At 41.0% G+C, this 24477-nt stretch overlaps 1 protein-coding gene across 1 annotated transcript in view; it reads left to right on the top strand.

Annotated features, from left to right (window-relative positions):
• The first annotated feature begins 21215 nt into the window (after window positions 1–21215).
• LOC134319378 (alcohol dehydrogenase class-3-like) overlaps window positions 21216–24477 on the top strand; it is a 41610-nt gene continuing 38348 nt past the window's right edge. Inside the window, exon 1 of the mRNA XM_063000525.1 lies at window positions 21216–21256. The gene's annotated coding sequence lies outside the window, so the exon portion shown is untranslated. The remainder of the gene's footprint in view (window positions 21257–24477) is intronic.

Genomic DNA, 24477 nt, shown 5'->3' with positions numbered 1-24477 from the left:
TTGTGGGGCAGGTTTGGAACCTGAATGGTCTTCTGCCATTGCAGTCCAGTCACCTTAAGGTTTAACATGTGCATTTTTAGTGTATTACCACAGTTGTATAAGTAGTTAAGGTGCCATAATCTTCTTGTCAGTTTGAACAATTCAAACCATTTTTCTATTGCTTATAAAGTGTTACCACCAGTGTGCTTTTCATACCATTATTTGTGAACTCTGTAAAAAAAAAAAAACCAGAAGACTTAAACAACTCAGCATTGGGCCAAATAAGTATGCTATAGTCATTCACTTCATATTTTTCCCCATTTTGTTATTTGATAAGAATATTTACTGAAGCTTTAAGAAGCTCTTGACCAGTGTCCATATAACTGCTAGGCCATAAATGTACTGGGGTTTCTAATACAATATCAAGAGTTTTTATGTCCTCACAAAAATGCGCTATTTTAAGTAATAAACAATGGTTTCAATATAATTCAATTATTTACCACTTAACTGTTCATTGTTCTTATATATTTGAGGTTCTGGTACAGAAATGAAGCATACTTAACTTTTAAATTTAGCTTTTACTATAAAATGAGTAGCAGGTTAATTTATATCAAAATACATTGTTTGGTTAGAACGACCTAACATGATAGATAGCAAGTGTCCTTTATTTGTTTAAAGCTCTTTTTTTCGAACTGCAGGCGCTGCAATGCATTTTGAACGACTTCCAGAGGGGCTCGCACTTACGTGCTTGCGTCACACACACGTTACCTGGTGTAGCGACAATTGGAGCTAATGATGGGAATTATGGCTCCTTGAAGGGAGTCGGATCTTATAAAGAGCCGTTCAAAAAAATGGCTCTTCGTTCTTCGGGTGGCGCTACTGGGTAAACTATAAGGCAGCCCCGATATTAATATCAATGATGAACGATCATGCACATTTTGCTACCTTGCCTTCAATGAGAGGGTAATTGATCACTTTGCTGCTTTGAAAGAGAGACGAGCAAAACTTCAATACAAGTAATGTAATTTTTAAATTGTGAATTGTGTATTTCCCTAATTGTATATCTTGTATTGTATCTCCCCAATTGTTTAATTGTACTTCTTTATTCATTGCACATCAGCCCCGATGCCAATCTTTATTCTGGATCTGCTGCACCTAAAATAAAATCTGATGAAATTGTTAGTGTGAAGGCTTTACTTAATTTTATGGTTAATGGTAAAGCTGCTCTCTCTCCATGTTCAAAGTTATTTGTGAGGGCAAACTGACAGATGACTTAAGATGTTAATTATTTAAGCTTTAATTTACCCATTGAACGGGTCACCTTGGCCATCATCGCAACAATTGCCCCCCCTGAGAGATTTGGCAGGAGCCGCCACTGTGTTTTAGCAGATTTGCAAAGCTGTCAACAGTAGCGTAAAAGTCTTACCGTCTCCAGTGTCTACTTTTTTTAACGGGGACAAAGTTACTTCCATAGAGCAGCACAGCCACCAAACAGCTCAGGAAAACATAGATTTTATCCACACTGGAAGACTGAACTGAGACTCCAGCTGAGGCATCGGCCTGGACCTGGACATGTGCGACTAAATGAGTGGACTCTAAACATCATACAGAGATAGAGAAAACCAATAGTAATAGACCAATAATTTATCCGGTTAATAATAATTAAAATTTACAATATGCAGCAGAGTACAAGTTTATGGTGTGTAGCAACAGATGAGATCCTACATTACATGTATTTTTGCTTATGTAACTCAGTATTTAGTAGAATTAATGTATGCATTTTGTGTACGTATTTATGTATTTTATGCAGCACCTCCAAGTTCACCGTAGATTGTAAAAGAGCCGCCGAAACCAAACAAAAACATAAAAACTCCTAAACAAATCCGTGCCCCATGGAGTTTAATGCTGCCTGCGTTAGTAATCACATTAAGTTTAGCTTACTAAACTTCATCGGAGTGAAGGTATGTTCCCTGCTTTAACTACCCCACCAACCAATCAGCTACATCCATACAGAGCAGGTGAACAGATAGCCCGCCCACTTCCGATTTTACCAAAAGATTACTGCAAACACTAAAGCAGCATTTCTCAAAGTGTGGGGCGCGCAGAGGCATGACAAGGGGCTTCATTTCTGACTGAAATGAAGCGCGGAACCAATGTTTTAACGTCGGAATGTTTTTACGGTGGACCATAAACAAACCGTGTTTTCAGGTCTGTCAGTATTCATTCTAACAGTCTAGATCAGGAGTGCTTAATACATCGATCACACACTACACGCTGGTACATCGTTCCTCATTCAACCAGCTCAGCGTGACTGACATGAAATGTGGCCACTGTTTGTTTAATTTGCGGTTTGTTACCATAACTACGCGGCAAAGAAATAAATACTTTATATGTTGACAAGGGAAATGAACCATGTGAGCTATTAATCGATAAATCGAGTTCTGGGTGACAAATGATCAATTAGCCAAGTTCTCAAGTCTAACAAAGTTTATTTAGAAAAGGTTTGGTTCTCCTCAGGCCTCACCAGCTGGTATCTGCACTTCTGCTTTCAGAGAACAATCAATGCAAGTCAGAGAGAGACAGACCCCGTGCGCAGAGTTCAACGTGCTTTTATAACTTTGCCCACACCTTCTCTATAAATCGAGTTCTTTGTTCTCATGGTCTGTTCAAACCAGTCCTAATTAATTCTTTCAGATGTTACTTTATTGTCGTCATTGACCTTGTCCGAGGCACCGAATCCGGCCTTATCGGTACAGGACATTATTAGGGAGTTCTTCTATGTATCTGAGTGCTAGCAATTATCTGTTTTACTCCCTTCACATCGACCTTGCACCAACTCAATTGTAACTCACTGTTTTACTTTGCTAACAGGTGGGGTGTCCAATTTTAATTTTCCTAACAATCCCCCTTAGAATGCAAAACATTGCATTCTTCTCCAATAGCAGAAGTCAGATCTCAAACTTACACAATTAAAAGCATGCGTGGACCCTCAGATACCTGATAGAGCAGAGTTTAACGTCCTTTAGAGACGGGAAGCACCTATATGTGATAATCATATGTAATTAAACTAAAATACGCTAAATTCCCATTATGTCATTGTGATGCCATCAAATTGATTATACATAACCACACAAAAATAAAATGAAATACAAAAAGGTGTTCCATGTTTTTGATGATGATATCTTTTTATTAACAGGGTGTCTGGTTCAGTATGAGAAACGACAGCCTCATTTATCAGTGACCTCCCCCTTAGATCACTCCTTACGTTGTGCCTTTCCCAAGGGCACAGTCTCCCTGTTGGCAAGGTGAGACAAAGCAGGTGTTCTGGCAATCTTCCCAGAAACTGCTTCAAGCTATCACATTCCCCAGACCAACTTTTCTCCCTGAACCATCATCAAACATACAGAACCTACTGTATACTAAGATATATTTGTAACCTGTGCTAAAAGCAAATGTACCTATGTGTGTTGTATTTACCCATTACCTTATTCATTTGCTATCAAGTGTTCCTCTAAATGTTTGTGTATTGTTGTAATGCAAGCTAAGTAAAAAAGACATAGTAAATTCAGAAGACAATCTTCTATTCTTGCTTCGTATCCTCTGGATGTTGTCCAACTCCAAGGTGTTCCTGTGAATAAATCACACACTTCCCAAAGCAAAGAAATCAACATACTCATCCTCATTTTGACCACCCAGATCCTCATGAGCGTCAGGGTTAAGCCCTGTCGACATGAACAGTACTGTCTCACCTGTTGTAACAGGAGAGGCCCCCTTTTGGATCACAGTGTTGATAAATTTTACTATCAGAGCTCTGATGCAAGGCACGCAGCAACACCCACACACGACCACCATAGCCAAACTTACACACACAGCCATGGCTAATTGCATGATCAGACCTTTCCAAGACCCAAACATTTTTTCCAGCCATTTAGTAAAGGGATTGTCTATACCTGAATTTTCCTTCCATTCTTTGGACAAGGCTTTCAAACCTTCAAGGGCTCTAGAGACAGTACCATCTGGGGCTGTATTGTTGGGGATGAAAGTACAACAGGTTGCTCCAACCATGTGACAGACACCTCCTTTATCTGCCAATAACATGTCTAGGGCCATTCTATTCTGGATAGTCATCAGTGAGGTTTTATCCAATTGGTCCCTAAGTCCCTCTACTGCCTGAACAGTAAAGTTCACGAATCGTTGCTGGTTGTAATAGAGATAGTTAATCCAATCCACATTTTTATTAATAGTTGACCACCAGAACAAGATGCTTTCAAAACCAGATGCGACTTGATCTCTGGCTTTGAACTCATCAGGAACTCCTCTGGGAACGCCGATCCCATCTATCCATACAGTTTTATCAAATGATCCTCCAGGTTTCACTTCTCTGGTCTGCCTGTGACTTCTCATAACACCAGCTGGATCCTTCACTCCGTCATGTCTGAAGATCCTGAAAGGCATTATTAAAGAAACAAGAGCACATTCTCCTGTCCACACACCGGACAGTCTCCTTCTTACTTTCAAATCACCACATAGCCACAGCAAATCAGCTCTGTTTGTCATTTGATTGTAAAAGGTAGTATTTTTGAGACTGATGTTTTCAGTCTTGCTGCACCACCCTTCGGGGAACTGCCCTCTATCAATTTGCCCAGATACAGTGGAGTGGAAACATGTATAATTACCCTTGTATGCTACAATGTTCGCAGGTAATGGTTGGTTAGAAATAGAAAACCCTTTTTCCAATTCTTGGCAGACTGTAGTGTTTTCTATAGTCATAGGTGTACTAAATAACGTTACCAAACATGTTAAGTTTTCTCCTGACATGGGATGTGTAGCTAATTTAGGATTAGCTGCAGCACAAACAAAACAATTGTTAACCCCCAAACCTTCTGATGTGTATCTTACCCATTCCAGCCACAAGTTTTTGTCGGTGAATCCTGTTTCGACAGCCAGCTGGTCTCTCCATGTCATGTTCTGGGTCTGAAGTATCGTCACTGCCTGTCCTCCATCAGAAACAATCGGGGCTGGTTCACCTAAATTGTCAGTTTTGCTTGTAGTCCTAGGTTTCAGACATAGTCTCCCTAATGGATCACTACCTGATATGTCAGCACCCACTGTGATACAAAATAGATCTGTGTTTTTCCACCCATAATCAGCTAATACCGGAACAGACAACAAGGCTTGATCCCCCCTTAGTGTCATGTTAAAGTATGGAAACACTCTACTCTTACCTTTTCTCCACATGCAGACGGCTTTCGACAGAAGATAACTAGGCTGATATTGATTTTTATAGCGCGGGTTAGTGTGAGTGAATACAGAGTTCCAAGAGTCACAATATATTTCTGACGTGCCCCACCTGAGCGCATACTTAGGAGTCCAACTATCACATCCATACACATCATGCCCTCTCCAGTTCAGATTTTTCCTGTCTTTTCCCATAACTGTACGTATGTCAAACAGGATCGTGGTTGACTCATTGTAATTTATCTCTACTGTTACACCAGGCTGAAAAGGTGCTGCAACTGCCCTTTTCTGTCTTTTTAGCCCTGTCTGTGTGTCGTTTACATTAGTAAAATTCTGAATCCTGTCTTTCCCTTCCTTGTCCTCTCCTTCAATAACCTCTAACCACCCATCATCAAACTGTTTCTTCCTTATTTCTTCCCCCTTTTCACAGAGAATCAATACAAAAACCACAAATGTTATGGATAGCATCATCATTACAGTCGTGGTAATACACCAAGTTCTACAGCCCAACCTTCTCATGGCTTGTCCAACCGGATCTGTAGGTGGGTTAAACGGCATTTTACTGAAAGTACTTGAACTAGCTTTAATGGAAAACTGTAACTTGGGTCTTTGTTTGGCTCAAATAAGATTTGAGAATTGGTTTCACTACTTTCCACTCCAACTGATCCAGTCCACACCCTAATTTTGGAATCCCCAGAGTGGGCACATTAAGTGCCAGCAGCAGCTCCGTCAAATTTTCTACTGCTGAGATAAAATCTCTAAGCTTAGGCTTGTCAGTAGACCACCTCTTGGTTACCAGATTAAACACAGTCACCCCCTTTCCTGTGTGTACTGCACACTTACCAACCTGAACAGGGTTCAGACCTTCCACTCCTAGTTGGCTTCTTATCTGCTTTGCCACTCCAGCTCCAAGAGTCAGGTCTGCACCTACACAATGAGCAATATACTCACCTCCTTCTGTAACCACGTCTCCCCCTATTTCTTGCCACCAGTCAGAGGTTTGCTCTGGAAGGGGAGGCACTTCCCACCACACTGGCAAGTTCTTCAGTTGTGTTTGGACCTCCTCAGTAGTTCTGGATGGCGGTTCTGCTGGAACACAGTGGGTGATGTGGTGCCAGTGTTTGTGATTCTTACCCTGTACTTTCACTGCATGTGATGTCACTTCTTCCACTTTCCATGGACCTGTCCACCTTGGCTCATTCCACTTCCTCTTGTGGACCTTGGTTCTTACCCACTCTCCGACCACTGGTGCCGGAGTCCTGGTGTCCTCTTCTCCTTGTTCTTTAGTCACCTGTTGGTCAATCCTGGAAATAAGCTTTGTTAAAGCATTCATATACCCATCCAGTTCTTCCTCCATTAAATCTAACGCTTTGCCAATTGTCCTGTCCCTAAATGGACCAGGCATGGGTCTCCCGGTCAAAATTTGGTGAGGAGACAAATGGCTGTCCCCCTTTGGTGAGGATCTCATTGACATAAGCACCAATGGAAGTGCTTCCACCCAGGATAGTTTTGAGTTATGGCATGCTTTTGCCAATTTGACCTTTATAGTATGGTTGGCTCTTTCCACCAACCCTTGAGATTGCGGGTGGTAAACAGAGCCAAATTTGTGCGTGATTCCCAGGGCCAATTCAACTTCAGCCAATATTTTGTTATTAAAATGTGTCCCATTGTCAGACCTGATTACTTTGGGCACACCAAACCTGGGAATCAGTTCATTTTTTAGCCATTTAACCACTGTTTTGGCATCTTCCTTTTTGGCAGGAATGGCTTCCACCCACCTGGAAAATCGATCCACCATCACCAAGATGTACCTGTACCCACTCACGCGTTGGTCAGGACCCATATCAGTGTAATCAATACAAACCTCTTTGAATGGTCCTTCAGGTGTTGGGAATTTCCCTATGTCAATCTTGTAACCTGGCTTTGGATTGAAAGACTGGCACACACTGCATTCACTCACATGTTGTTTGATCATGTCTCTAAGGTAAGGGTGCCACCATTTAGACCCAATTACGTCAGTCATTACTGGTATGCCTGTGTGTGTGGGTCCATGTGCTTCTCTCATTAGCAGTCCTAGAAGTCCCAAAGTGGCTACTGGTTTCCCTTCTGGATTTCTCCAAATCCCTTCACTCTCTTTTGCTCCTTTCTCTATCCATACTGATTTTTCATAGGGGCTAGCTTTCCCTTGAATCTCTTTCAAGCTTTCCTCTGTTAGTTCTGGCTCCTGTTCTGTCCCTAGCACAACACATTGAGTTAGTTTGTACCCTCCTACTGTCTTGGCTGCCTGATCTGCTGCATCATTTCCCTGAGCTATCAGATCACCTTCCTTAGAGTGGCCTTTACACTTTACGATGGCTACTTGTGCTGGGAGTTTTAAGCTTTCCATCAAGTTGTGAATTTGTGTGCTGTGTTTGATAGGGGTGCCTTGTGCTGTCACCAAACCTCTCCTCAGCCATTGTGGTCCATCAACATGGACAGCTGAGTGGGCATAGGCAGAATCAGTATAGATGTTAACTGTTTGTCCTACAGCAAAATCCAAAGCCTTGGTCAATGCTGTTATTTCTGCTAATTGAGCTGAAGCTGGTTGTGGGACTATTCCTGAGTCCACCACAACGAACTTATCTGGTGTGTGCATGACTACTGCAAAAGAAGCAATCAGTCCTTTCTCTGCTTTGTAACAACACCCATCACAAAAAAGTGTTAAGTCAGGCTGTTCTAGGGGCTCGTCTCTGAGGTCTTCCCTACTTTTCAGAAGTTTCTGGGTAATTGCCTCACAGCAATGAGGTTCTGAGTGTTGGTCCTGTGTCAGTCCTTCAGTCATGTTCACAATTCCTCCTGAAGTGTAAGTGATGTGTGGCTGAGTCAAAATGCTGTCAATCCTGTCTTTTCTCGTTCTAGACAGGGTGAAGGCCGCTGACGTCAAAAAAGCAACTACTCCATGTGTCGTGTTGACCGTCAGGGGGTGGCACATCACCAAGTGAGCAGTTTTTGTAATGGCAGTTGCCAATGCTGCCAGGTACCTTGTACAACCTGGTTGTCCACAGACTACTGGGTCCAATTTTGAGCTGTGATACAAAAGTACCGATACAAAAGTACCACTCTCTCACTCCCCCTTTTCTGAAATAGAACTGCATTCACAATGCATTCTCTTTCAGAAACATCCAAGTAAAATGATTTAGAGTAGTCTGGCGTTTGAAGCTCACTGGCCAGTGACAATTGTTGTTTTAGGGCAATGAACGCAGCATGTAGTTCAGGTGTCCAGGTAATTTTCGCAGACAAATTTTTCTGGCCTAGTCTGGTAACTTCAGCTCTCAATGGGTCAACAATACCAGAATAGTTAGGAATATAATTCCTTGAGTAGCCCGTCAGACCAAGAAAGGACAGAAGGTGACTCACTGTGGTCGGCTGAGGATGATGCAAGATGGTGTTTCTAGTGTCTGCTGTCATGGAATGTCCTTTGACAGAAACCACTCGTCCCAAGAAGGTAACAACAGGTCTGCAAACCTGAAGTTTGGTCTTGTTCACCTTATAACCTAAATTGGCTAAATGAGTCAAGGTAGAGACTGTGTCACGCAAGCAGACAGTGTCTGAAGTGCAGGCAATCAAAAGGTCATCCACGTACTGGATCAAGACTGTGTCCTTGTGTAAGATCTGTGAGTCAATCAGAACAGAAAGGTCAGTAAGCAAACACTGATTAAAGATACCAGGACTGTCTTTGTAACCCTGGGGAAGTCTGGTGTACGTGTACTTTTGATTCAAGTAAGTGAAAGCAAAAATTGGCTTGACGTCATCAGAAATAGGAATGCTGAAAAAAGCATTAGCCAAGTCAATAACTGTGAAGACACAATGGTCAGGTGTCAGGTTTTGTAAGGATCTGTAAGGATCAGGAACAGGAATGTTTTCAGTGACTGTGACGTGATTAATCAGTCTGAGGTCATGCACCATTCGGTACTCCTGTCGTCCTGGTTTCTTAACAGGCAAAATGGGCGTGTTCCAATCAGAGGTTGTGGGCTCAAGGACTCCTACATTCAATAAGTCCTGAATGGTGCTGTGAATGCCAGCCTGTGCTTCAGGCTTCAGAGGATATTGTGGTTTGTCAACCACTTGCACATTAGATTTTAGTGTGATTGGGGCCAGATGGTGTGACACACATCCAACACCAATTTGTCCTTATGTATTTTAGCAAGTGTCATTTTATCCTGGTTTTCTGCTTCAGCTAACTTTTTATCATGTTTGACCATGTAGTGGATGACATGAGAAGACCACGGGCCCTCATCCAATTGATTAAGTCCCACTACATCATCTAATTTATTTTGCACTGATAACGGTAATGAAGCAAGTACAGCTTGTCTGAAAAGTGTTTCAGTGGCCACGTTAACATCTGGCCTACCACCTGTGTTCCTCTTCCACAGGTCCTTCATGCGTTGGATGAATTCAACTGGCTCCTCCCCTGAATTCCTGGTGACACCTGTAAGGGCTTGAAAGTTCACAACAGTAGGGTGTTGGGTCCGCAACCTTGTCCATACTACATTTCTAACAGGATTAAATCGGTCAGAATTTGCCATATTTTGCATTCCCACAGCCCTCTCTAAATCCTGCCAGTTTTCACTATTCCCAATCCTTCCCATTAATGCTCTCATGTCCCCCACAGCCAAAACTTCACCTGCAGTCAACGATTCTAAAGTGCTAATCCAATTACTGGCACCTTTAGCTAATGGCGGCAACGAATCCACCAGTGACTGTAAATCTCTATGAGACCATGGCTCATATTCCCGTGTCCCTAGTCTAGTTCTTAAGGGAAAAACTCTGTGTAACTCAGTGTCCTCTGTGTGTTCAGACAAATCACCTTCATGTGATTGTTCTCTAAGCTTATAGGTCTGTGATCTAGTGACTATTGTCCCTGTGTGTGTGCTGGGAGATGCTTGTGGTGTCGCTGACAGAGAGGCTAGTTCGCTCTCAATCTGTCTGATGTCGTGTTTACGCTTTGCTATTGACTCCTGTAACGCCTTCTTTTCCTTATTCATCTGAGCTTCCTCATCGTACCTTTGACAGTCTAAGTCATAACCTGTTATGACAATAGAGTCCCTTTCTGTCCCTTCATTACCTGCAGGGTGTCTGCTTTCCTCCAGAGGCCCTATCTCAACACAGGGGGTACCACAACAATCATTACCTCTACAAGCATGGGTTGGGCTCCTTTCTGGGCTTAAGCTCTGACACTCACCTCGTTTAACTTTGCTGGAACCACTAGTTCTAGGTTTATTTATCTGCTCACTGTCTTTTCCAGCTTCCCTATTTTCAAAGACATATTTCACCAACTCCTCCTCTGCCTGTCTCACCCTTTCTCGATTCTCAACACGCAGTCCCTCCATTTCCTCCTTTAACTGTCTTACTGCTGAAACAAGGTCTTTATTAACTTCCTCCTGTAAAGGGCAAACACCTTCAAGCCAACCTTGAGTTATTTTCAAAGCCACATTTGTCATTTGGGAAACACTTTCCTCATCTGCAGCAGTAAGCACTTGTGTATTGTCAACCATAGTCGGCATCTGTAATGTAGTCAAGTCAGGGCAAACCGGAGCAGACGGCGCTGCTCTGTGAGTCTGTGTCTGTGTGTTAGAGGAAGTGGTGACTTCCTGTGTCTGTGTGTGACGGGGAGAGTAAGGTGGGGGGAATGACGTAACCACGATCTGCTCAGCTGTGGGCTGAGTAGTCAGATGCTCAACCCCTCCCTTTTCGTCACATAATGACGTAGTCGGGGTGTGTTCTGTGGTGGGCTGTCCGGTGAGTGCAGCAGTGGGCAGCACCCCTTTCTCCACCCCTCCCTTCTCCTCACACACACCGGTCATGTATTGTAACACACGTTTTGTAAAAGCAAGTTTATCTACCAATTTATCAACTTCCTTTTTCGCCAAGAGTTTTTTGACGGCAGTAACTTGTCCAACTCGCTGTTGGGCGTCAGCCAGATTTTTCCTCGCTACGATGACAATTTTTTGACGCTCTAATTTGTCAGGTACTGGTTCAAAATCACTTGGGTACAGGCCCACCTTGGTGTGTTTCACAAACCACTCTGCCAAACATTGCTCCACATCCTTTCTGTCTTTTGAGGTAGTTGTGTCTAAAATCCTCAACATAACCAACTTCTTCAACTCACCGGCAGTAGCAGCAGTCATTTTACACACAAACACAACTACTCTATTGACACGTTTAGACAAGCAGAACAAATATACCCAGCAAGAGTTAGTAGACTCAGGACAAAACAACAAAACACGCACAGTTAGTAAGGGAAATAATGCGCCAGAATCTCACTGAAAATTAATTTGGAATTGACTCAAAACTACGTGGTAAGGAGTTCCACAATTGCACGGTAATGGCTCCCTTAGCACTTTTACACGTGGCCTCAAGCGTGGCACAAAATGAACAAGGTACCAGGATTTACACCACCTCAGAAACACCAAGATGCCAGGTATTACGTGAATCACACCACCCCAGAAACATCAAGGCGCCAGGAATTACTCAACCTCAGCAATACCTGTCCACAAGGTACCAGGATTTACACCACCTCAGAAACACCTGTCCACAGACAAGGTGCCAGGGATTACGCAACCTCAGAAATACCTGTCCACACTTGCTCCAATTCACAAACTAAACACATAAACCAATACAGTCTTATTTCAACTGTCCAGAATCCAATTCACATAGACATATAGATAGACAAAGAACTCTAAAAGCTCCCTTAGCTTTATCAGAGAGTCTCCTTTATCCTAATTACTTCACACAATTATACTCTCTGTCGTTGGCCAACTTATACTAAGTGAGATTCGCAGAAACAAAGAATGACAGAATGAGAACCAAAGAATAACCAAACTCTTTATTACCTTAATTACACTGAATTTACCAGCACTTACACTGAGCAAATTAATTCACCACACTCCCCCTAAATACAAGTTTCAGCTAAATAAAAGAGCTAAAGTGCCCTTACCTTTTAGTGCGCGCACAGGGAGTGCAGGAAATTTGTCCGCTCAGCTGGCTCCAGTCAAAAATATTCCAAATGCTCTAAAATGTAAAATCAATTAAAACCACAAAAATTGATCATTTATCAATAACCCAAAACCGTCCTCTGCTACCAATTAATCGATAAATCGAGTTCTGGGTGACAAATGATCAATTAGCCAAGTTCTCAAGTCTAACAAAGTTTATTTAGAAAAGGTTTGGTTCTCCTCAGGCCTCACCAGCTGGTATCTGCACTTCTGCTTTCAGAGAACAATCAATGCAAGTCAGAGAGAGACAGACCCCGTGCGCAGAGTTCAACGTGCTTTTATAACTTTGCCCACACCTTCTCTATAAATCGAGTTCTTTGTTCTCATGGTCTGTTCAAACCAGTCCTAATTAATTCTTTCAGATGTTACTTTATTGTCGTCATTGACCTTGTCCGAGGCACCGAATCCGGCCTTATCGGTACAGGACATTATTAGGGAGTTCTTCTATGTATCTGAGTGCTAGCAATTATCTGTTTTACTCCCTTCACATCGACCTTGCACCAACTCAATTGTAACTCACTGTTTTACTTTGCTAACAGGTGGGGTGTCCAATTTTAATTTTCCTAACACTATGCACATAATCACTCTAAAAAATGTCCTGAACAACTGCATTTTCCTTTCTGTATTATATAGAGGACAAGATCGTGTTTACTTTTTCTGAAGAGCAGAGACTAATGGTACCATCTCAAATTATATCCACCGCCCTATGTAGTGCACTATGTTGGACAGGACATCATAGAACTTTCACAAAAAAAGTCCTTAAAACGGCTGGTTTAAAGCCCCTGATATCCAACAGTAGCTTAGATAACTACTTATTAATCATCCAGTGACTGTTAAAAGAAATGTTTTGTACTGTTAGGAAGTACCCTAAGTAGGGCATAGGCGACATTTGAGATGGGCCCACTAACGAAGCAGAGTCACTGAACACTAACTTTTCCTTTTCTGCTCTTTGGCTATGCTGTAGTTCCTCACTGCCAAACAGGTTGTCCAGTGTCCTGCACTTTTCTGCATCTGCTTGCAGCTTTTTCTGTTTTTTATCACGGGCTTTTTCTGCACCTCCTTTACGCCTTCTCGACCAGTTCTCCATCTCGCACTCATTCATAGTTTTTGTACTGGTGATTGTGATTACGGTTTATCCTGGGGGAGGGACATTTCTGTGATTGGCCAATGGACATGCAGCGAGGATACTGTGGTGGGCCAATGCACACTTCAGGATTATTATTCAGGAATATTTAAAACAGAATTTATTTTTCACTCTCTCAGTCTCAGCGGCCCACATACAGAGCGGCCCACCGGGAAAACTCCCGACCCTCCCGATGGCCAGTCCATCCCTGACTACGCCACAGCCCACCTAAAGCACCGCTAATCTACAGGGTGGGTCATCCGTTTCCATACATAGGAAAAATATATATAGTTTTATAAAAACCATTTTTATTTATATAATATGCTCTACATGACTGCCATTGCTTTGAAAACACATTTTAATTCGTTGCTCTTTATTCAAACGCATTTTTAGGGTAGCAACGAATTGAAAGGTGTTTTCAAAACAATGGCAGTCATGTAGAGCATATTATATAAATAAAAATGTTATTTATTAAAAAAAATGAAGTCAAGGGTCTCTGCTGGACAATTTCCCAGCTAACAGAATGTTCCCGTAACGTTAGATTTTGGTTCCCCTATGGTTATTCTTAGGGAACCATCCCATAACGTTATGGGAACGTTCTATTTTCGTTAAAAAAAGTTAGCGCTGTTCCCGGAACGTTCCGGGAACTATGAAACCTAACGTTCTCTCATGAGAACGTTATCTAAAAGTTGCCTTAAGGTGTTTAAAGTAACTCTTATGTGTTTAAAGTAACGTTCCAGTAACGTTCCCGGAAGGTTTTCTTATGATCTTTAAAGTTTTTTGGTAGGAACTTACCAAAAAAACTGCCTTTTGCTTGAGACGGTCCATGTACTGTAGATCAACCTTTACTTGCAAGTACCAACTATAAAACTATGAAACCTAACGTTCTCTCATGGTTTTATGAGAACTAACAGAGAACGTTAGGTAAAGCTTGTATAAGGTTTTATTTCTTATGTGTATAAAGTATCGTTCCAGTAACGTTCCCGGAAGGTTTCTAAGTTAACCCAGCTAGCACAATCATCTGGCCCAGTTCCCACTTTTCTATCGGCACAGTCGGCCGAGTGTCAGAATCGGCCAGAATCAATGTAGCCAGATCCGGCCCAGTTGTTACCAAAGCTGGGTTTGGCTGTTGCTCGTAGAAGCGCGTGCGCGCCGACGCTGGTTGTCCGGCTGTGGCCCAGCGTCCAGTCTCTGATTCAGCGGCGGCAGAACGAGCGTCACCATAGCAACAGTGCGACGCGAGCCGTTGAAGAAGAGGAATCGTTCGTTCGTGTGAGGTAAATAAACATTTAATCTTAACAACTTTTTACTTAGTAAAATGTAAGCAGAAAGTATATTAATGTGTTTTGGATTAAGATAGAGAACAATTTGGAAATGGAAACTGTTTATGGTAATGTTATCTAGTGAGTTTCAGGTTAACTGGTGGTCTGAACTGAAACACTTCAGGTAACGTTAGCTAAAAGGCTAACAGTTCCTAGCATTAGACAACAGCTGCTAAATAATTAAAGTTCATTGAATACTGTGGATAACGTAAACTTAAAAGCTACAATAAGCAACAAGAACAACAACAACAATAATAGTAATACAATAATAAGCAACAGACGACCTACCATCTCTGACTACATCCACAAGGTGGACCAACAAAGCAGGTGTGTATAATTTAAGAGTGGACAGTGAGTGGACACGGTATTTGAAAACTCCAGCAGCGATGCTGTGTCTGATCCAGTCATATAAGCACAACACACAGTAACACACCACCAACCACGTCAGTGTCACTGCAGTGCTGAGAATGATCCACCACCTAAATAATACCTGCTCTGAGGTGGTCATGTGGAGGTCCTGACTATTGAAGAATAAGGTAAAAGGGGGCTAACAAAGTATGCAGAGTAACTGATGGACGACAGTGGAACTGTAGAGCTACAAAGTGCACCTATAGATAGATAACTTTATTAATCCCATAGGGAAAGTCAGTAAATGGTTAGTCAACTATATGGTTAGTGGAGCTGATAGAAAAAGAGTATACATACAAAGAGGTGGTTTTAATGTTATGGCTGATCGTATATAATTTTATAACCCAAAGATTGTCCCTTGTATTTTTTGTAGATATTCAAGTGTCCACTACCATCACTGAGCCACATTTGCTTATTCACCTCTCATACATGAGTAAAAACTATGAACACTACTCTGCAGCATCTAACAGCCGGTGTAGATCATCAGCCAAGGTCACAAGATCCAGCAAGAAGGTTCTGGGTTCGATCCCCAGGTGGGGCGGTCTGGGTCATTTCTGTGTTGTTTGCATGTTCTCCCCATGTCCGCGTAGGTTTCATCCGGGTGCTCCGGTTTCCTCCCACAGTCCAAAGACATGCAAGTGAGGTGAATTGGAGACACTAAATTGTTCATGACTGTGTTTGATATAACCTTGAGAACTGATGAATCTTGTGTTACCGTTCCTGTCATGAATGTAACCAAAGTGTAAAACATGAGGTTCAAATCCTAATAAACAAACAAATAGTACTTCTTTATATTGTGTATATATATATATATATATATAGTTTACTTTTATAATTATTATTCTTATATGCAATTATATGTTATTTTCTATGTATAGTATTCATATAGCTGTCATTTTGGTTCACTTTTGTAATTGGTCTTATTTATAATATTCTAATTATTATTATTATACTACTTTCTGCAATTATCTTAATAAAATACTTTCTACTGCACAATCTGTAGTTAATCTGTAGCATCTGTAGTTAATCTGTAGCATAAATCTACTATTTTATCTATGAGGATGTGAAAGGAGAAGAAAACGGTAAATAAATGGTATCGTAGTGTTTCGGGGGCTATTCCGGCCCAGTTATGGGAGAGTCGGCGGAGATCTGGCATCCGGATTTGGGCCAGTGTATTTGGCCCGATTCTGGGCAGTCATTCAAAAAGAGTCAGAGCCGACACGGGCTGCCAGTGTTACCGGAGTGTTATTGCAAGGTTGTCTAAAGTTTTCAATAATTTAAAGGTTAGTACAAGGTTCCCTTAAGGTTTCAATAATTTTAAGATTACGGGAACGTTAGGGGAACGTTCCCACAACTATAATGCACAACCAAACGGGAACGTTCTATTTCCGTAAAGAAGGGCAACCAAAATGATCCGTTCCCAGAACGTTCTGGGAACCAGAAACTAACGTTCCCGGAACGTTCTGGGAACCAAAAATTGTTAGCTGGGTTGGAACTTCCACATATTTGACTGCCACATATTTGACAGCTTTTTCGGATCAACCTACTTCCCACATGAAAATAATGAAGTCTAAATATGGGTCCATCCTTACTGATGAACACCTGAAAAACTGCTTGAGCATCAGCAGCTCCTGTCCAGATACATAAACCTGACTGATACCATTCAGAGCAAATCATCAGAATAAGGTCAGTGTGATTCAGTCACTTGCCCTGTAAAGCTGAATATCAATACAGGAACTGAAGCGCATTTTTGAAAAATGATGAGTCCGACCTTAAAAAGTAGATCATGATGACCTGTAGACTGAAACAGTAGATTTGGCACGTATTCAACTTTGTTATCTTTTTTTTTATTTTTTTTTTTATTTTTGAAATAGCAGACTTTGAAGGAGCAGTTCAGTGATATGTCAAACGTGGTTTGATAAAGTCAAGTACAACAGAAATTACTGAAATAAAGGTGAAAGGAACATTCATGATTTCAACAAAGTTAAAATTGGCCTATTTTGTCAGCATTTTTTGGGGTGGGGGGGCGGGCGATGACAGATTTTCATCTTCCAAAGGGGGGCGTGACAGAAAAAGTTTGTGAACCACTGCACTAAAGTATTAATTAATGGACTTCAATAAAGTGCCCACTGGTTTCGGTGCAATCAGAAAAAACAAGTGGGACATTTATTGTTTTTCCATCCCGCAGGGATACATATTTGAAATGACTGACAGATGTACACAACCGATCTAAAATTAGTTTGATGTTCGATATTCGCTGTTTGGGACGTGAGTTAGGGACCGTCTCAAAAATATCACTTCCAGGAAACCGTATTTGCTCTTCAAAACTGCTGAATCTAATGATTTACCTTTCTCAATTACAAAAAGGTGTATAAAACTGAAAGAAATGCGTATAAAATAAAAGATGTATACATATTTGACTATAATTACCCACAAGCTTTTATTAAGAAATGTACAATTTACATTTACATTCATACTATATTGCCAAAAGTATTCGCTCATCAGCCTTCACACACATATGAACTTGAGTGACATTCCATTCTTAATTTACAGGATTTAATATGATGTCGGCCCACCCTTTGCAGCTATAACAGCTTCAACTCTCCTGGTAAGGCTTTCCACAAGGTTTAGGAGTGTGTTTATGGGAATTTTTGATCATTCTTCCAGAAGCGCATTTGTGAGGTCAGACACTGATGTTGGACGAGAAGGCCTGGCTCGCAGTCTCCGCTCTAATTCATCCCAAAGCTGTTCTATCGGGTTGAGGTCAGGACTCTGTGCAGGCCAGTCAAGTTCTTCCACACCAAACTCACTCATCCATGTTTTTATGGATCTTGCTTTGTGCACTGGTGTGCAGTCACGTTGGAACAGGAAGGGGCCATCCCCAAACTGTTCCCACAAAGTTAAAGCTAAAGCATTAAGAGTTCCTTTCACTGGGACTAAGGGGCCGAGCACAACTCCAGAAAAACAACCCCACACCATAATGCCCCCTCCACCAAACTTTACACTTGGCACAATGCAGTCAGACAAGTACCGTTCTCCTGGCAACTGCCAAACCCAGACTCGTCCATCTGATTGCCAGACGGAGAAGTGTGATTCGTCACTCCAGAGAACAGGTCTCCACTGCTTTAGAGTCCAGTGGCGGCGTGCCTTACACCACTGCATCTGACGCTTTGCATTGCACTTGGTGATGTAAGGCTTGGATGCAGCTGCTCCGCCATGGAAACCCATTCCATGAAGCTCTCTACGCACTGTTCTTGAGCTAATCTGAAGGCCACATGAAGTTTGGAGGTCTGTAGCGATTGACTCTGCACAAAGTTGGCGACGTCCGCGCACTATGCACCTCAGCATCCGCTGACCTCGCTCTGTCATTTTATGTGGCTACCACTTTGTGACTGAGTTGCTGTCATTCCCAATCGCTTCCACTTTGTTATAATACCACTGACAGTCGACTGTGGAATATTTAGTAGCGAGGAAATTTCACAACTGGACTTGTTGCACAGGTGGCATCCTATCATGGTACCACGCTGGAATTTACTGAGCTCCTGAGAGCGACCCATTCTTTTACTAATATTTGTAGAAGCAGTCTGCACACCTAGGTGCTTGGTTTTATACACCTGTGGCCATGGAAGTAATTGGAACACCTGAATTTAATGATTTGGATGGGTGAGTAAATACTTTTGGCAATATAGTATATATATAGTATATATATATACAGTGTATCACAAAAGTGAGTACACCCCTCACATTTCTGCAAATATTTTATTATATCTTTTCATGGGACAACACTATAGAAATAAAACTTGGATATAACTTAGAGTAGTCAGTGTACAACTTGTATAGCAGTGTAGATTTACTGTCTTCTGAAAATAACTCAACACACAGCCATTAATGTCTAAATAGCTGGCAACATAAGTGAGTACACCCCACAGTGAGTACACCCCACACCCCAAATTGTGCCCAAAGTGTCAATATTTTGTGTGACCACCATTATTATCCAGCACTGCCTTAACCCTCCTGGGCATGGAATTCACCAGAGCTGCACAGGTTGCTACTGGAATCCTCTTCCACTCCTCCATGATGACATCATGGAGCTGGTGGATGTTAGACACCTTGAACTCCTCCACCTTCCACTTGAGGATGCGCCACAGGTGCTCAATTGGGTTTAGTCCATCACCTTTACCTTCAGCTTCCTCAGCAAGGCAGTTGTCATCTTGGAGGTTGTGTTTGGGGTCGTTATCCTGTTGGAAAACTGCCATGAGGCCCAGTTTTCGAAGGGAGGGGATCATGCTCTGTTTCAGAATGTCACAGTACATGTTGGAATTCATGTTTCCCTCAATGAACTGCAGCTCCCCAGTGCCAGCAACACTCATGCAGCCCAAGACCATGATGCTACCACCACCATCCTTGACTGTAGGCAAGATACAGTTGTCTTGGTACTTCTCACCAGGGCGCCGCCACACATGCTAGACACCATCTGAGCCAAACAAGTTTATCTTGGTCTCGTCAGACCACAGGGCATTCCAGTAATCCATGTTCTTGGACTGCTTGTCTTCAGCAAACTGTTTGCGGGCTTTCTTGTGCGTCAGCTTCCTTCTGGGATGACGACCATGCAGACCGAGTTGATGCAGTGTGCGGCGTATGGTCTGAGCACTGACAGGCTGATCTCCCACGTCTTCAACCTCTGCAGCAATGCTGGCAGCACTCATGTGTCTATTTTTTAAAGCCAACCTCTGGATATGACGACAAACACGTGGACTCAACTTCTTTGGTCGACCCTGGCGAAGCCTGTTCCGAGTGGAACCTGTCCTGGAAAACCGCTGTATGACCTTGGCCACCATGCTGTAGCTCAGTTTCAGGGTGTTAGCAATCTTCTTATAGCCCAGGCCATCTTTGTGGAGAGCAACAATTCTATTTCTCACATCCTCAGAGAGTTCTTTGCCATGAGGTGCCATGTTGAATATCCAGTGGCCAGTATGAGAGAATTGTACCCAAAACACCAAATTTAACAGCCCTGCTCCCCATTTACACCTGGGACCTTGACACATGACACCAGGGAGGGACAACGACACATTTGGGCACAATTTGGACATGTTCACTGTGGGGTGTACTCACTTATGTTGCCAGCTATTTAGACATTAATGGCTGTGTGTTGAGTTATTTTCAGAAGACAGTAAATCTACACTGCTATACAAGCTGTACACTGACTACTCTAAGTTATATCCAAGTTTCATGTCTATAGTGTTGTCCCATGAAAAGATATAATGAAATATTTGCAGAAATGTGAGGGGTGTACTCACTTTTGTGATACACTGTATATATATATATATATATATATATATATATATATATATATATATATATATATATATATATATATATATATATATATATATATATATATATATATATAATGTGTAACATCATAAAATCAGCTGTGAAATGGGGAACTAGGTGACATTAATGAGACACAATCTTTTAGATGGATGTCACACTTGTTTTATATTTTAATTTTCTAATTTTGAAGCCCAGGTGGAGCTCTCAGCTCTGCCACTGGTCTGCTGGGCAGGCACAGTTGACAGTGCTTGCAGAAGACAAAACTGGCCACTAGTTTTGCTGATCAAAGACTCAGAAACTCAGCCATCCACTGTGACATTCTGTGGCCGGCCTGTAAGGTAGCCTGTGATTCAGGTAGTATTGGGGTACAGGTGCATCTCCAGCAGCTTCTCTCTCAGTAGGCAGGGCTGGATGGAGTTGAAGGCACTAGAGAAGTCAAAGAACATAATTCTCACAGTGCTTCTCTGCTTCTCCAGGTGAAAGAGGGCCTTGTGTGTCATGCAGATGATGGCATCATCCACCCCAATGTGTGGCCGGTATACAAACTGCAGTGGGTCCAGGAAATCTGTCAGCTGAGCTGCTGCAGAAACAGTCTCTTGAAGTTCTTCATGATGTGCAATGTTAAAAGCACAGGTCAACAATAATAATAATAATAATTATTATTATTATTAGTATTATTATTAGTAGTTTAAAGTTATAGTGTACAGCAGATGGCAGTCTGCTTCTTACGTGTGTAAAATGTAGCACAGTGAAGAAACTTATCAGCTCAGTAATGCAAACACGTGCAGCTTTGCGTAGACTGGAACTGTTCAGCGCAGGTACGTTTCTGTAGATTAGCAAAGAGAAATACACTTCAAACATATTACTTTATTTAACTACGTTGTATTAACAAATTCTGCTTTTTACTTGGGTTTGCATAGAGGTTGGTACTAAAACACGGAGATACAGCTGTTCAGTCACAAATAACGTGAACAAAATAGTAACGTGATTTGAGATACGCGTTTGTTCAACTTTGACCCTGTGTGTTAATCATGTTAGCTGTAATGAGGTGTGTTAAATGTTACAGAATGTGTTTATTGCATGTGTGATAAAACTGTTAAACATCATTATGGTTTTGGACAAAAGTAGTCATGGCTAAATAAAGCCATGCATAAATAAAGTTACTTTTAAAATGCACTATAGACAATTTTGTGAACATGCGCTGTTTGAAGTGGTGGCCACACCAGATGCCACCCCAAAATTTCTGCTACATTTTTAACAATAAACATAAGTAACATAACTGTACATACAATATTAATCATTATACAAGAATAGCACAACAAACAACAAAACACATATTATTACAAAAGTTACATTGTAAATATTAGATTATTCAAAAATATGGGGTAGCACAAAAAAACCCCTCAACCCTCATTTCAACCCCCCCAAGGTAATGAGTAAAGTTATCTATAATTCTATAATTTAAGTTTTAAAGAATTAGTATGTGAAATAATTTGGCGTATATAATGAAAAAAATGTTTTTTGGAATCTTTAAGCATTCAAAAATGTGTAACTTTTAATTGGGTTAAACAAGTGATCTTGCAAGTCAGACCAAAATGTATTTATCTTGTACTAAATACAGGTACAAGAAATAAATGAATTAACTGGTTATATCTTATGAAATATTAAAATGAATATCCTTAGCTTTGTTAGGCATACAAAACTTTTGTGGCAACATTCAGGCTCTCCTTTACTTTATACCTCAACGTAAGCTGGACAGTTGTAGCCTACCGGTTAAGGTGCTGGACTAGTAATCGAAAGGTTCAAGCCCCACGACTGCCAGGTTGCCACTGTTGGGCCACTGTTGGGCCCCTGAGCAAGGCTCTTAACCCTCAAATGCTTAGACAATATACTGTCACGGTACTGTAAGTCGCTTTGGATAAAAGTGTCTGCTAAATGCTGAAAATGTAAATGTAAGCTGTCCAAAAATATTTCACAAGCAACAGTTTTGTTTTGGTTTTAAAATATGCATCAGATGTGTCTATTATCACACTTTTTATTATGATTATGATTTTACATTACCCCCCAGGCTCCATGAAACTCAAATAACTTTTCACAAGCTGGACCAGGCCACTAGGAATAGCTTGAATCAAAGAACTATATTCTTGAAAGGGAACAGGAAAATCATATTTAGTCATTAATTACTCGTATACAAGTACATCACCAAAGTCATCAAAAACTGAAACAATATTTTTAATACCCCTTTGAAACCATTTAAGAAAAAAGTTTTTTTTTTTCCAAGTGTAATGTCAGCGTTATTCCACAAGAGGGTTCTATGTGGAGAAAAATTGTGCACGAAACATAATTTCCATTTAAGTAGAGTTAGTTCGTGACATTTAGAGAGAAAAACAGGGAGTTTATTGGGACGATAATTGCAACTTAATAGAAATGGTAAACTGCCCACCTTATTAAAAAAAAAAAAAAAAGTATTGATTATCATTAAGATCCAACACTTCTAAACCACTTTCTGCTCTACAATTAATTTTTTTACATTTATGTGATCTATTTGTCCAAATAAAATAAATTTTTTTTAATTAATTTTATTTGCCATAGGATTCTTTATTAAATATAAAGATGGATACACAAATCCAGCCATAGATTAAAGAACTCTACCATTTAAAGATAAGTCTCTCTGAAGCCAAAGATTAAACAGCTGTTTAGTTTTTTTAATCTGTTCGATAAATTGAAATGCTGTCTATCTAAAAGGTTCTTTGTAATATAGATGCCAAGATACTTTACTATGTTTTGGATTGGGATATTATCTATATTAGTATCATCACAGTTGTAAAGAAGCTTTATCTCAGACTTATATTAGACATATTTAGTTGCTTGCTACAGCATCTGAGTCTTGTTTAGTTGTTGGAAATGCTTCTATCTATTTAGATTTTCAGGTAGAGCGGTCCGGGTCCTTTCTGTGTGGAGTTTGCATGTTCCCCAAGTGTCTGCGTGGGTTTTTTTCCGGTAGCTCCAGTTTCCTCTCACAGTCCAAAGACATGAATTGGAGATACAAAATTGCCCATAACACTGTTTGATATTGAACTGATAAATTTTGCGTAACCAGTAACTACCTGTCCTGTAATGAATGTAACCAAAGAGTGTATTTGTCTGGTCAGTTTTATTTCATTTTTTTATTTATATTTTGTTTATGCATTTTCTCCCTTTTTTAGCGTGTCCAATTGCCCGATTGCGTCATGCTTCCTCTCCACCAATGCCGATCCCTGCTCTGATTGAGGAGAACAAAGCTAACCCAAGCTCCCCTGCAGCTCAGCGTTGTGTACGGAGAGACACACCCTGAGAGCACTCTTTTCTCATCTCTGTGCAGGCGCCATCGATCAGCCAGATCGTAATTGCGCCAGTCATGGGAGAGAGACCCCATCTGGCTTAGTCCCGCCCATATCTGAACAACAGGCCAATCGTTGTTCATGTGGCCGCTCAGCCTTAGCCAGCAGGCAGAGCTGAGATTCGATACGATGTATTCGAGAGCCCAGCTCTGGTTCCAGTGTGTGTTTTTACCGCTGTGCCAACTTATTTTTTAACATAATTTACAACATCTTTAATCAATAATTTGATAATACTCTTTGATAATTTGATAATACTCTTTGATAATACTCTTATTGAATATACAATATCATCTTTAAGAAGTGCATTATTGAACTTCTCATAATTGTGGAGTCTCTTGTGGGCCGCCCAACTTGAAAATGTGAAAAAAGTGTTTTGTTGGCTAGTTAAAATTTATATGCATACATGTTACATAAAATAAATAATAAGATATCTTGTTTGATTACTATAATACCCCATCTTCTATCATTAGAATCCACCACATCAAGCACCTCTTTCCTAAATGTATGAAGTACAATTAAAACCCCAGCAAAGTGGTTGGTGCCATAATTACAAAAAATTTAGTTACTCAATTGTGTTTGCAAAACTTAAAATCCAAATAACTTGAGTGGGTTTCCTGAAGAAAAATTAAATCAGCATCACTTCTTTTACAAAACAAAAA

The sequence above is a fragment of the Trichomycterus rosablanca genome, chromosome 8 (assembly GCF_030014385.1).
Source record: "Trichomycterus rosablanca isolate fTriRos1 chromosome 8, fTriRos1.hap1, whole genome shotgun sequence".
NCBI lineage: Eukaryota > Metazoa > Chordata > Actinopteri > Siluriformes > Trichomycteridae > Trichomycterus > Trichomycterus rosablanca.
Note: the sequence above shows the minus strand (reverse complement) of the source record. Positions and strands in the feature narration are given on the sequence as shown.